This window comes from Mauremys reevesii, linkage group 15 (assembly GCF_016161935.1).
Source record: "Mauremys reevesii isolate NIE-2019 linkage group 15, ASM1616193v1, whole genome shotgun sequence".
NCBI lineage: Eukaryota > Metazoa > Chordata > Testudines > Geoemydidae > Mauremys > Mauremys reevesii.
The window spans coordinates 11437573-11451302 of NC_052637.1; the positions used below are offsets into that span (position 1 = coordinate 11437573).

The 13730-nt window shown below is 48.1% G+C and overlaps 2 long non-coding RNA genes across 2 annotated transcripts; one reads left to right on the top strand and one right to left on the bottom strand.

Annotated features, from left to right (window-relative positions):
* Positions 1-2683: 2683 nt before the first annotated feature.
* On the bottom strand, positions 2684-4469 carry LOC120383819. The gene is made up of 3 exons (XR_005588537.1): positions 4337-4469; positions 3579-3698; positions 2684-3444 (listed from the first exon to the last, which is right to left on the bottom strand). It is a non-coding gene; the product is annotated as an uncharacterized LOC120383819 (long non-coding RNA).
* Positions 4470-11898: 7429 nt separating this feature from the next.
* Positions 11899-13661, top strand: LOC120383817. The gene is made up of 4 exons (XR_005588535.1): positions 11899-12379; positions 12648-12743; positions 13100-13242; positions 13347-13661. It is a non-coding gene; the product is annotated as an uncharacterized LOC120383817 (long non-coding RNA).
* Positions 13662-13730: the final 69 nt, after the last annotated feature.

The following is a 13730-nucleotide window of genomic DNA, read 5'->3' on the forward strand; positions in this document are numbered from 1 at the left end:
GGCTTGTAATACAGACGGATAGCGTTTGTCCTCCCCCCAAAAAGAGCATCCCTAGGCACAAGAGGCTGTGGTAACTGGGCTCGGTTTAAAAAGTCTGCCAACTCCCTGTCTGTTTTTTTCATTACCCACTCATGCTCCCAAAGAGTCCTCACTACAAAACCCTGTTGTTTTAGAAAGTCAGCCTTGAGCTGCGTCTTGTAATAAAGAAGCCCAAAAGATGTCCCTGTCATAGGATTTTGTGTTTTTTCACAATAACAGGTGACACAGCCGTGAAAAAAACATCCATTAAACTCAAAGGCTGTGCGTACCCCATCAATAACGGCATAACCATCTAAAAAGTAGGGGCCTGCCTGTAGTTCACCACCCTGTAAAGCATGCCGTATCTGTATATTTTCTTTGTGAGAGGTATACAACAGCCACTGAATAGATGGGGTCGAATATCTCTTTTTCTGCCTGTGATAGTTGTCTGGAGGGAGAAGAGCTACCATGTTAGGCTCCAAAAACATAAACCTGTACATAGCCATGCAAACGGATGCCAGTGTTATTTACTGGAATGGATCTATGCACAGCTTTATCTCGGTGAATTTACCAGGTTTTTTCTCTACTATAGCTCCCTTCTCTGTCATTGTCATAATTTCTTTTCTGTATAGGATACAAGCCTGTCTCAAAATTTTGACATCCTGCTGACAGTAATATGCAAGCTCTTTCTGCAAGTCAAACACCTCAGAACTGTGGTCCTGATACCAGTCGAGAAACTCTGCTTTTTCTCCGGGCATCATGCTTTCTACACCATAGTGTGTCACACCGGGCATAGGCCCCACATAATTTTGATTTTCTAAAGTGTTAAAAAAATGGGGAAAATGCCCTTTGCACCCTTCAAACCCCATTGCCTGCGGTAGCTTGCTAAGTTTCATGGGCAAGAAGTTTAAAGAGTCTATAAAACGAATCCCCAGGGCCTTCACTTCCAAACACATTAGTTTACTACCCTGAGTGATCAGTTCTATGCACATCTTTTCCTTCAGTAACTGCCTAACGATGAAGTACGCATCATAACCTTTGGAATTGTGCGCTAGGAACGTGTAGTCCCGAAACTCTTTGCCAATAAAGGTCTTAACAAACAAAGACAAACACTCATCGCCCTTAAATTCCCAGGATTTTTCGGGCTTTAAGGACATAGCAAAAATGTAATTGGGAGTGTGCACCCCAGTCTCCTGCATGCATTCGAAATCATAAAAGATATACTTTTCTGAGGATTCAGGCTTTCTAAGGCTATTCATAAAGCAAAAGTGCTTGTCTACATCACCATCGATCAGACCCTGACACTGCTTACAGCGTCTCCCTTTACACTTATGCCGCTTGTTTACGTAAGACTGACACTTATCACACAAAGTTTTAGACAGGCATTCAACTTGGTTTTTTGACGCACAGTCGACATGTCTGTCTAAACACTCTTTGGATCGACAATACAGTTTACAGCTAGGACACCGCAGCTGCTGCACGCCCACGCTGTCTGAGCACGTTACACTCAAGCAGAGGCGGCAGCGATACCTGCAAGAGTGGTCGTGGTGTACACCGTGTGGCAAAACTCACAATAATTTTTCGCTCCGAACAAAGCTTTTACATCCAGAACTCCATAGTAATGCTCATCGTGCAACAGGATAAAATAAGTCTTGGGGTATGCTAGGCCTCCTGTTTTGAAAAAGCCCCAGCCACCTTTTTCCGTATACAGCACCACCTGTATGTTCACTCCTAAATGCTGTTCAAACTTTGCTACGTCACTCAACACAACCTTTTTTTGATCTGACCACCCCAGTTGCTCATGCAACTTTCTCGCCTCCGCTAACAAATTCGCGTCCGTAGGTTTACAATCGGACATGACGGCCAAAAGGCCCCCCGCAAAACACAGATTGGTACCGGTGTAAGTCAGGTCTACCAAACACTGTCTCTTTTTATAAATAATTTGACTACTAAGAATAGAATTTAAAACTCTACGAGCACCCCCACCCCTGTTTTTTACAACTGTCACAACAAGGCGCAATGTCCCATCGAGATGCAACTCTCTATTGCTCTGTAGCAGCTTTGAGGTCTGATTTAAAAAATCCTCAGCAGATAGCTCATCCCTAGTTCTTCTGACTGAAAACAAAGGGTTAGCTAAATTACGACTCTCTAAACGTAACTGCACGTAATCATCAGGGCCTACCCTACCATTAATGTCATCGAGGACCGACTGTATTCCCCGGTGTATGGCTTCAACAACCTGCTGAGCTGAATTTATTTGCTCAAGGTTGACAAAACGAAATTCCTCACAATATACCGACCCCCCGAATCTAAGTAATTCACGTTGCCAACTTCTCACTCTTTCCATATACACCCCTGCATTTTCGGGGTTACTTGGGGGTTCCTCTACAGGCTCGTTAGCGACATCTTCTACATCAGATGCTATTTGAGAGTCATTGGAAGAAGAACGGGGCCCATCTAAAGAGCCCTCTGGGGAATTTACTAAACCAGAGTCTGATTCCATCTCCCCATTTTCAGAGAAGCCAGTCTGAGAGCCTCCAGTAGGAGGCCTCTCTTTTTGTTGTTTTTTTTTCCTCATAAACTCTTTAGCCCTTTTTAAAAGTTTTACAGCCACCCTGGCCTGAAACTTTTTGGCAGCCATCTGTTTATTTCCCAAGCTCTGTCCCCCTTTTTGTTTACACGTGAGCGGGTGTGAACCCTGGCGGGTACCCCTTTCCACAACTAGTCATGCCTGCTTAGAAACACCGTTTTTAGCCCTACTGTCTTTTAACATCGCTCTAAACAAAGAATCATATTTTTCCCAAGTCTTTCTAGAAGGCCGTTCTTTTAGACGCCCCGAGGATATAGCATCCATCACTTTTCTAATGGAAGCATCAAACTCTTCCCAAACACTAGAACTCGAGGGAGCTGCGGCGAGCTTATGGCTTTGGGAAAATGTTTTGTCACTGCTTGGTGTTTTATTCACAACCCCTAGAGCGCATGCTCCGGGTTTGTGAACGTGGGCATTTTCACTCACAGTTTTCTCAGGGCTTGGTGTGATGGTGGCCGCTGAGGAACTGGAATTGTGTGGTTGCAACACCTCGGCATTGCCGAAGCTTCTAGTCCATGGTTTTTTATATGGAGCCCATACACTACATGCTCCAGGTCTGCGCACCTTCAGAACCCCTAAAGTCCGTGCTCTGGGGTTGTGAACGGGGGTATTTTCGCTCACAGTTTCCTCAGGGCTTGGTGTGGCGGTGACCGCTGAGGAACTGGAGCTGTGTTTGTGTGGTGTTTTTTTACCAGAGTCCTTGGGGTTTACGTATATGAGGTCCGGGCTGTTTTGCGTTGTTAAAGGTCTCAAAGCAGATTCCTGGTTCTTTGGTGGTTCTGGAGGAGGTGTCCTTGTAGCGCTGACTACAGCATTTTCAAAAAGATTGCTCCTACCTATGAGAAAAAAAACAAACATAACATTTTACAAAAACTGAACTTTACCATCTACTCTCTCACCCATACCTATGTATTTACTTAAAATACAAAAGCTCATAAAACAACTAAACCAATAAGCAAAGTATATTTACTGGGCTTCATGCATTCTTCAGCCACTGATGCTGATGAATTTTCCTTTTCATCTGTCTCCTTCCTTTTTCTTTTGAGCTTGTTTTCCCTCTGGTTTAAGGATTTTTCATGTTTTGACTGTGCTGTGGAGCAAACAAAATTATTATAAAAACCATCTTGTAAACTTAAAAATTATATATTTCTTCCAGTAGGGTCTTTTTTCTATTTTAAAAGAAACAGGAGTTGTGCTTGTAGCACTGACTACAGCTTTTTCAAAAAGGCTGTTCCTGCCTATGGAAAAAAAATCACATGCATTTAAAAACCACCTCAAACATACCATATTATGCATAGTAAAAGCAACACCCAACGCAGCTATGCTTTTGCAAAACCTGTTTTTTAAAACACCCCCCCCTGCCTATACTGAAGGCTGCTCCTGCCTATGAGAAAAAAGCACATGCATTTAAAAACCACCTCAAACATACCATATTATGCATAGAAAACGCAACACCCAACGCAGCTATGCTTTTGCAAAACCTGTTTTTTAAAACACACCCCCCTGCCTATACTGAAGGCTGCTCCTGCCTATGAGAAAAAAGCACATGCATTTAAAAACCACCTCAAACATACCATATTATGCATAGTAAAAGCAACACCCAACGCAGCTATGCTTTTGCAAAACCTGTTTTTTAAAACACACCCCCCTGCCTATACTGAAGGCTGCTCCTGCCTATGAGAAAAAGCACATGCATTTTAAAAGGTTGTTGCAAAAAAAAAAAGTTACCTTTCACTATGGGATAAAGTGTTGCAGGGACATGGTTGTTCTGTTCAAACCCCTGTGTGCTTGGTCCTTCAGCTTATAGAGCAAGCAAAAACATGTTAGTATTACCACCAAATCCCTATACAACCTGGGTAATACTTTTCTTTTTTTAATTTAACAGTAATCAGCACAACTATAGTTAATTTTTTTTTTACCTTGGCCTGGTTCCATGCTAAACAGATACCTGAAATACATATAGGCCACATTATTTACTAAAAACAGCATGGGCAAAAAGTGGCTTTATAGTTTCAAAGTTAAAGGCACAAAGTCTTACCTCTTTTTAAATCCTGCAGCTATCCAAGAAGGCTTTCTGTTAAAAAGGACCACCTCTAGCACACCTAAGGTTTTTATAGCCTCTCATCCCATTGTTTTGCAAATTAATGCTAACAGGTCAACTTAATCACCCCACCCTTTTGTGATTTGGGTTGTGGGATGAGGGTTGTGTGTGGTTAAAGCTATTCATTTCAACAGAGCCAGGATAGCTCAGTGGTTTAAGTAATGGTTTGGTAAACCCAGGGTTGTAAATTCAATCCTTGAGGTGGTCACTTTGTGATCTGGGGCAAAAATGAATATTTGGTCCTGCTAGTAAAAAGGCAGGTCTTAGGAGATAAGTATATCTCTGTATTATACTCACACGTGTCTGAACTAGTCCTGGCTCTGTTTTTTTTTTTTTATTGTAAGCAAATTTTTTTTTTAAGGTTATTTCCCCACCCCTCCCACAACATGCACAAAAGCACAAAAACACAAAAGCTAATTCTCACAAACTATTTTATTTTTAAAAAGGCATACAACTCCTTCAAAACAAACCAAAATGCTTCATTAAAACTTAAGGGCCAAAGGCCTTCTAACAAAACACAAAAACCTTTTTAAATTTACAGCTACCAAGTTTTATATCGCATGTTTGCCACCTCACCATTCTCTAACTTAAACCTTTTAGATTTATTACAAATAGTCTTTTTCTTAAGCAGGGTTTTGTAACTTTTTGTGCGAACTAGACGATCAATATAACGTTGTAAGCAGGCATCTTCCGGCTTGGTCATTTTCTTTAAAACACGGTCAGGGTCTTCACTGAATTGCACAGCATTTATCAAAGTCACCCCTTGTGCTAAATGTTCTTGGGTTAGGTACAGACATTGCATAGCATAACCTATGGCAATAACAGTGTTTAATAAGCTTTCCAAACACAGCTCAGCACACAGGGCCCTAAGCTTGCAGTTTATATCCACTAAAGTCCAAGTCACACAGTCATGGTGCCGTTGGGATGGCGCATCTATAGCACAGCCCTCACAATCTTCAAAAAGCTTTTCCCTAAGGCAGTGTTTAAGAACAGCATAAACAGCAACGCGTACAATAGTCCGCATAACTTTTTTACGCTCACGACGTGGCACTGGCTCGGATAGTTCTATGCCAAGCCTCCTCCTAAATTCCTCAAACCCGTCATCCTCGGAGCCCTCTTCATCAATTTGTATTGGTGTTGAGCAAAAACATGGCGGCCCCGGTTCATCTTCGCTGCTTGATGCAACGCTGTCCAGGGGGTCTGGGTCCTCTAAAAAGGCCTCGTCAAGCTGTTAAAAAATTTTCAAAAGAAAAAACAGTGTAAGTACTCCCGCTGCTTGGTTAATTTTTAAATTTACACAAACCCCCTGGTTCCTAGCCTCGTTACCTCCTCCAACACCCCCGCCGACATTTATTAATCATTCATTTACCTGAGCGCCTTCTTTTCCGTTTGCCTTGTCCATCGTTGCCTCTCCCAAGTGGCGATCAGGCTCCTCGGGGTGTCTCACGAGGTTTTTGGGGTCGGGTTCCGGCGTATCCAACAGCGGCTGGGCCAGAGGGCTCCCCTCGGTCACAACCTCCTCCTCAGAACTGTCGCTGATGTAACGTCTTTTCCGTGGCCGGTCAAAGACCCTCGGGTCTAAAACAAAGTCCGAATTTCTGACGGGGGTGTTGAAGGAGTCCATGTTTCCTCTCAGCAGCCTTTCCGCGCTTTTCTAAAAACCCCGTGTCCTTGATAAGAAATGGCCTCCTCTGTCCGGCGCTGGAACTTATAGGGTAATGGTGCTGCACACGGATTGGCGGTGGGCCTTGGGAGGAGTTCTTAGAGGGGTCACATGACCCCCCTCGCTTCCGGTCACCCGCCCCGGAAGCCACCCTCATTGGGCAAAATCTCTTCTCGGGGTGGTCCTTCCGGGACAAAACCCCTCCTGATTGGTAGAGGGTGGTGGGAGGAGTTCTTAGAGGGGTCACATGACCCCCTTTGCTTCCGGTCACCCGCCCCGGAAGTCACCCTGATTGGTCAAATCTCTTCTCGGGGTGGTCCTTCCGGGACAAAACCCCTCCTGATTGGTAAAGGGGGGTGGGAGGAGTTCTTAGAGGGGTCACATGACCCCCTTTGCTTCCGGTCATGTGGCCATCTTGACCCCGGAAGTAATACCCCCATAGGGTGGGACTTCCGGTGACAGGTGGGAGGGGCTATAGGGGTCAAGGGGTGGGGTTAGGGGCGGGGTTAGGGTTTGATTGATGGTAGGGCCCTTATACTACTTGCCCCAACCTGGGAACAGAGTAGAGGACACAGTGAGCTCCAGAGCCAATATGGACCACATGTGCCCCCCTCATGTCTCCAGACGCAGCCAGGGAATGGCAGAGTATCTGGACCTCAGCCACTGTTCCAAAGAAGCACATTGTCACTGCTGCACAAGTAGAAAATCAAAGACACTCCCCCCACCCCCTGTCTCACAACTGTGGTGAAAACATCGAAACCTTGGAACACACCATAACCCAGTGCCCCGAGATTGTAGTTAAAGGTGAAATGTGTGATTTCCACAACATCACAGAGGAGGCCTTGGAATGGCTCCTGGATCTACAAGTGCATCTACAGAATGCTGCTCTATAGCCGCCACGTGAGAAAGACTGTGTGAGCTTGTCCTGCCTCTCACAAGCTGAACTGCTGCAGCAGAAGGAAAGTTTCTTAGGAGTGTCTGTGGTGGGGACCTTATCCTGGTCAGGTTGCAGATTGGATTCCTTTTGGAAGAAACCAAGGAGCTGCAGAGGCCATACCCAGCTACTAGAGAAATCACTAATTTGGGGGGAATAGACCTTTGGTCTGTCAGCCCCCACCCCTCCCCATGCACACTCCTCTAGCCACTGAGGTGCAGGAGATCTCTCTGCTGGAAGCAATACAGGGACCACTATCATCTCTGTGCACTGCACAGCAGATTGGGCCCTGCTCACCCACATTAGAGATCCATTTCCAGCCCATCCTGGCCCCTGCGATAAATTGCCCTCCAGAAAGAGCCACTGGAGGCTTTGGTCCCTAAGCAGCTGCCCCCTTTTAATAAAGAGGCTTCCCTGAGCCATGGGACCCTGAAAGCCTCCTGGGGAATGAACTGCCTTGGCTACAGCAGCTCTCTTACCCTCCCTTTGGGGCACCAGACGCTGAGGCCATTCTATCTCCAGAGCTGAAGGCTGGCTCTGGGCAATCTGCTACAGCCCCGCGTCCTGTTGGTTTTAGGTCTTTGGAAAATTCTTCTCTAAGGGGCAGAGAAAATACTTCCTGCAAACAGCAATGCTGGCGATCCAGGACCCCCTGCTGTGTGTCAGCCAGGCTGGGCTGCTCCTCACATACTCCATCCTGGGGGAAGCCCAGCAGCTGATGGGGGACAAGGTGAGCAGCTCCATTAGACTCAGGAGCTTGGGGCAGGGCTCAGGCCTCATTCCCATCCTATCACCATTGGCTGGCCTGGGAGCAAGGAGTCTAGTGGGGACTTCTGGATTTCATGGACTTGTGTTCTTCGGATGTGATGCTCTGCTATCACTCCTGGGAAGGGCAGGAGAGTCCCCTAAGTGCCCTCTGTGAACCTTTCCTGCCCCACAGAGCTGCACCCATTTCCCCATGGCCTAGTGTCTATGTCACCCGAGCCACCACTCAGAGTTGCTCCCATCACTGGCCGCCTGGGAGGCCAAGGACTGATGGGTGATGGCGACTGGCCAGGCAGTTCTGAGGCACATGGGTGTGGGAAGCTTGTCCTGCTGCTGTCAGGGCTGGACCCACTCTTGAGAGAATGGGAGGATTCAGTCAGCAGGGGCTGCTGACCTGCCCCGTTCACCAGGGCTGCCATCCTCTGGCTTCAGCATTTGTCACTGGGGTGACTTGGGGAAAGGTCTCAACCTCCCCCCATCCCACTTCACTGCTGCCAGAATCCTTCCTGCTCCCCTCCCTGCCCTACCTGGGTGGGGATGGAGGTTGGGGTGGAGGAGAGGGTTCTACGAACTTGAGCAGTGTCCCCAGGTGGGTTGGAGGTGGAACAGCTGTCAGGAGCACTGCGGGGGAGGTGGCAGGAGCTAACCCTAGAAGGAGGGGGTTGGCATTGGAGGTCACTAGAGAGGACAAGAAGCCTCCATCCTGGGGTTCAGGAGGGTGAATCCACCACTCAGACATGAGCAGCTGCTGGGTGGAAATGGTGCTGGTTCCAGGTGCCCTTAATCCTCCCTCATTCCTGGGCAGTGTCTCAATCTCTGACATGTTCTCGTTCCCCTGCAGCTGGAGGATGTCACAGCCAAGGTGATGTGCCAGCTCCGCATCATCCGGCACTTGCACCAGGTGCCCGAGGCGCTGAAAGGGCTGCGCCTCATCTGATGCCCTTAAAGGTTCCCCTCCCATGTTCAGCAACTCCGCTCCCTGCTGCAGGTACTGCTCTGTCTCACTGTAAATGGGAGGGCTAGTGGAAGGAAATGGAGGCCCTGTCACTGACAAAAACCCTCTCCCCTCTCTGTAGACCAGGTTCCTTCCCTTTGACCCCAAACTTCCTTCATCTGGGACATGAGCTCTGCCCCTCACTCCCATACCCCTCCCCTCTTTCCTTGCTCTGACCCCGATCCCATTCCCCGTGCTCCCAGGCAGAGATCTCCCTGCCCCATATGGCGCAGAAGGACCTTTGTGTCAGGGCTACAGACTGTCTGTCTGCCCAACTGAAGCTCAGGAAGCTCCACATTTGAGGAGGTGAGGATGGGACAGAGGCTCAGGGCCTGCTTCACCTCCTGCCCTTTATTCTTCCTTTGGCCCTTCTATGGGCTCTCAGAGGGTGACATGAATAGGAACCTCCTCCCCACCTGTCTTCTAGGCCCTGGGGGGTGTGACAGCCTCCCAGATGGGTGCAGTCAGAAGCTGAGCCACCTTAGGGAGCAGTGGGGACAGGTCACCTTGTCCTATGAAACCAAGCAGTGCTAGTTCTCAAAGAGGCCGAGAGGGAAGACCTCGCTCCCTCATGGAGGTAAGAGCCATTTACTTCTTTGGGCATATGGGTCTCCTGGGGGAGAAATGGGATCCCTGCTGCATAGCCTGGTTGGGAGTTTCCCCCATCCCTGGGACAGAGACATCTCCATCAATGTGCCACTCTTGTTTTTTTCCTAGCAAGAGGCTCCCCAGAGATGTCCTCAAACCTGTTCTCCTGGGAGTGTTTCTGAGAGGAGGCTCCGGTCCCTCAGTCTCCAACTCCATCATGCAGTCTCATTCACATAACAACTCCGCTCTCCAGCTCCACTTCCCGCAGCAGGACAAACGAACCTTCAGCTCCTAGAGACCTGACTCTGACCTCCTTCTGATCAGCAATGGGGTTTCACCATCCCCTCAACAAACCTGTCAGCCTCTGAATGATGAATGTCAAAGTCACCAGAACCAGCAAAACTCCAACTGCAGCCAGCCGAGCCTTTGTGAACTTAGCCCCTCTGGAAACCAGGTCTGAACTCATGGACTCCTAGACTTTAAGGTCAGAAGGGACCATTATGATCCTCTAGTCTGACCTCCTGCACAATACAGGCCACAGAATCTCACCCACCCACTCTTGTAATAAACCCCTAACCTATGTCTGAACTACTGAAGTCCTCAAATAATGGTTTCAACACTTTAAGGTGCAGAGATTCCTCCAGCAAGTGAACCACACATGCCCTATACTGCAGAGGAAGGTGAAAACCCCCAAGGGACTCTGCCAATCTGCCCTGGAGGAAAATTTCTTCCCGAGCCCCAAAGTGGCGATCAGCTAAACCCTGAGCATGTGGGCAAGACTCACCTCAACCCAATAAGAGCAGGACTGGGCAGTGCAGGTCTGTAACAGGGAAAGGAGAGTGCTTTCCCTTGGGCTGCAGAGTCTGGGGCTTAGCCAAACTGATTACAGAATGAGTCCTACCTCAGAGGGACCATGTATAGGCCCCGAAAGAACCAGACTTCAGCGGTGATAAAGCCTACCTGGGCTATGAACTGGAATGAGAACTAAGTAGGAAGTTGAAAGCAGCAAGGAAAGCCTAGAAGAGAACTTGAGAAGAGAGGTAGGATGTGCCCAGGGAAACCTGCAGCAAAGAGAAAAGAGCAGACCTAGCTGTTGAGTACAGAGCCCTGGGCTGCTACCAGTGTCAAGATGGGACAGGGTTCCTCTACTGGCCCCAAAGAAGGGGGCATACATGCCCCCAGAGAGGGTTACCAAGCCCAGCAAGGGAGCTGCAGGCTGAGCCAGAGCCCCAGCCAGAGCAGAAGAACTTTTTTCTCTGGGGAGAGTTCTTTGGACTTTGAGTGTGTGAGAAGCTGAGCCCCAGAAGCATGGACTAAAGGTGGTAAGCCGGCCAGAGGGCCAAATTATGGAAGTCTTGGTTACTGAATGAAGGTCTGTCCCCCCAAGTGGGATTTCCCATTTGAGTTCCAGGGACTGGTTAAGCAACCAAAGCAGGGCTTGGGTTTCTCCAGCAGCTCCTAGAAACCCAACAGAAGCAGAAGGAAGTGCAGGCAGAGCTACAGATGCTGCTGGTAATCCTGAGGGAGCAGCAGCAATACCTGTGAGAGATCCTGCAAAGGGAAATCAACCTGCTACGCCCATGGACAAAAAGAGCAGACTTGGAGAGCATGCTGGGGCTGTGCTGAGAAGGTTAGCCCAGGAGAGCAGGGCATGAGAAAGTGTACAAGCATAGCCTAATGCCAAGATGGGAACAAAAGTTCTTTGGTTTGAGTGCAGAGAAGCAGGCCATATCGAAAGACCCGGCCTGCATAGGAAATTCCTGAATGGCAAATGGAGGGGCCAGGGTCCCAAGAAGTTAGAAAGAAAGGAGAAGGCGTCCTCTTGGACAAACACATATGAGGCAGGCTAGGTGGAGATGGCAGGGATGGCCGTGGACCTTGCAGACCCTCCTCCAACACACCTGTCAGGTGCTGCAGGGAGGTGAAGGATTAAATGGTTGGCACAGAGATGAACCAGGCACAAGAGTTGAGCAGTGGTGTGTGCTCAGACCCTGATGGAAAAGGTTTTGGGGGATGCAGCGGCAGTAGAAAAAAGGCTACAGAAGAAGCTAGTGGCTTCAGAACAAGGCTCTGCAAGCAGTTGTTAATGAGAATGAGTAGCTGCAGGAAGAGAAGGATGCCTCTGAGTTCTGGTGAGCGAGCTGGCTGGGGAGCTGGAGATGCCGCGCGCCCAGGCTGTATAAGTGCACAGCCGGTGACAGCGACGAGATGGTGAGGATGAATACTGGACAAGAGTAGAACTTGCCCCCGGGTTGGGCTGGATTTTAAGGAGGAGGGTATTTCACAGGGTGGCTTGGCCTGTGGCTGCAAAGCCTGGAACTAGGCCAAATTGATGACCAAGTGAGCCCCACCCGAGAGGAAACAAGGGAAAAAAGCAGCAAAAGTACAGAAGCAGCCCTAGCTGTTCAGTATACGGCCTTGGGCCAAAACCTGGAGTCCAGGGTAGGACTGGGTTCTCCCACCATCCCTAAGGAAGGGGACATAGAAGACCATAGAAACCCAAGAAGGGCAGATCAAGCTGAAATCAGGCTGAGGAAGAGCTCCCCACGAGGGTGGAAGGCCTTGTTTCTGTTCAAGACGTTTTTGGACTTTGTTTGGAAGGAGCGTGACCCGGGTAGGAGTGGACTAAAGGACAGTCACCTGGCTGGAGGGCTGAGTTCCCAGCCAACAAACTGCAAGAGTGACTATCAACGGGGTGTGAGACGAGGCCTGGCCAGGATCTAGCGGTGAGTGAACTCTGGTACAAAGCTGCTTCCATTATGGAAACAGCCTGGTATTGGAGAGTGGGTGGGGAGACCAGGGAGATGGGAGGGGTTACTGAGGCTGGGGTGTGGAAGAAGCTGTGGGGTTGGGAGGGGAAGGACATGGCCCAGCTTGTGGGAGGGATCCTGCTGGCTGTGTCTGGAGCACTGTGTAGCCTCTTCTATGGGAAGTTCCCATGGGTCAGTGGGGCCTGCATCTCTCATGCTCCTTTGTTCTCTTTGGGCTTCACAGGAGATGTCTAGTGAACTGCCCATGGACTCTGTGCCCAGCACCACTCCAAAATTATTCGCTACCTTCAAAGAAACAGGGCACTGCTCAGCCTGTTAGGTAAGCTGGAGACTCTCACTTCACTCACACACACAATACTTTGGTGCTTTGGGAAGCATAGTAACAACGAAGAGATTTAAGTGATACTAAGCAAGAGAAAGAGACAAATTTCAAACAGACAAACAAAACAAAACACACTTTGTAGTGACTAAAACTGAGTCTTAAGAGTCACAATCTTGTCCTTAGCAGTTTCCAGACTAACATCTCAGCTTTCCTAACAGACCTTATTTGATGTCCCTGTATGGTACAAAAATTCTCTGTCGAATCCCCTGCTTTGATTGCTTAGCCTTTTGGTTTCAGACCCTCTGTTCTCCTTTTGGGATGCCTGGACCCTGATTGTAACATCTCTCTTCCAGTTTCTGTCCCAGCCTCTTACACAGATGTATGCTGCAGCCAGCCCAGCTCAGAAGGCAGTGCGGACAGATGATCTCATCCCGTCAAACCAAGCAATACGGGTCCCATTGAGGCTTAGATGGAAGATCCCATTCATCTCCTGGAGGTAAGAACTGTTCACTCTTCTGGGCACTTGAGGCTATTGCAACAAAGAGGGGGCTACTGTTACGTACCCTAGTTGTCATCATGACTTTGTTTTTTTATTCTCAGAGGATGTGTCCGGGATCCTGGAGACTGTTTCCTGCAGGAGGTTTGAGCGGTAAATGTTGATTTCACTTTGCACACACAAACTGATGAAAAAACGTTTCCATTGATAAGAACTGAAATTGACAAATAGGAACAGTAAGAAAAATGCTGCTTGAGAACTTACTAGAGTGTAATTTAAGGATATTTACTTCACATGTTTTGACATGAGATGTTGACAATTTGTGTTTTAACAGTTACACTTTTTAACTTTTTGAATTTTTGTGTCTACTGTCCTAAAATAATTGTCTGACTAAAATATTGTCTGACCCCCCCCCAATTTCCCACAACTGTGAACAATAATATTGATAAAAACTGAAACTTTGAAAGTTTAAATAGATAAATACAAAA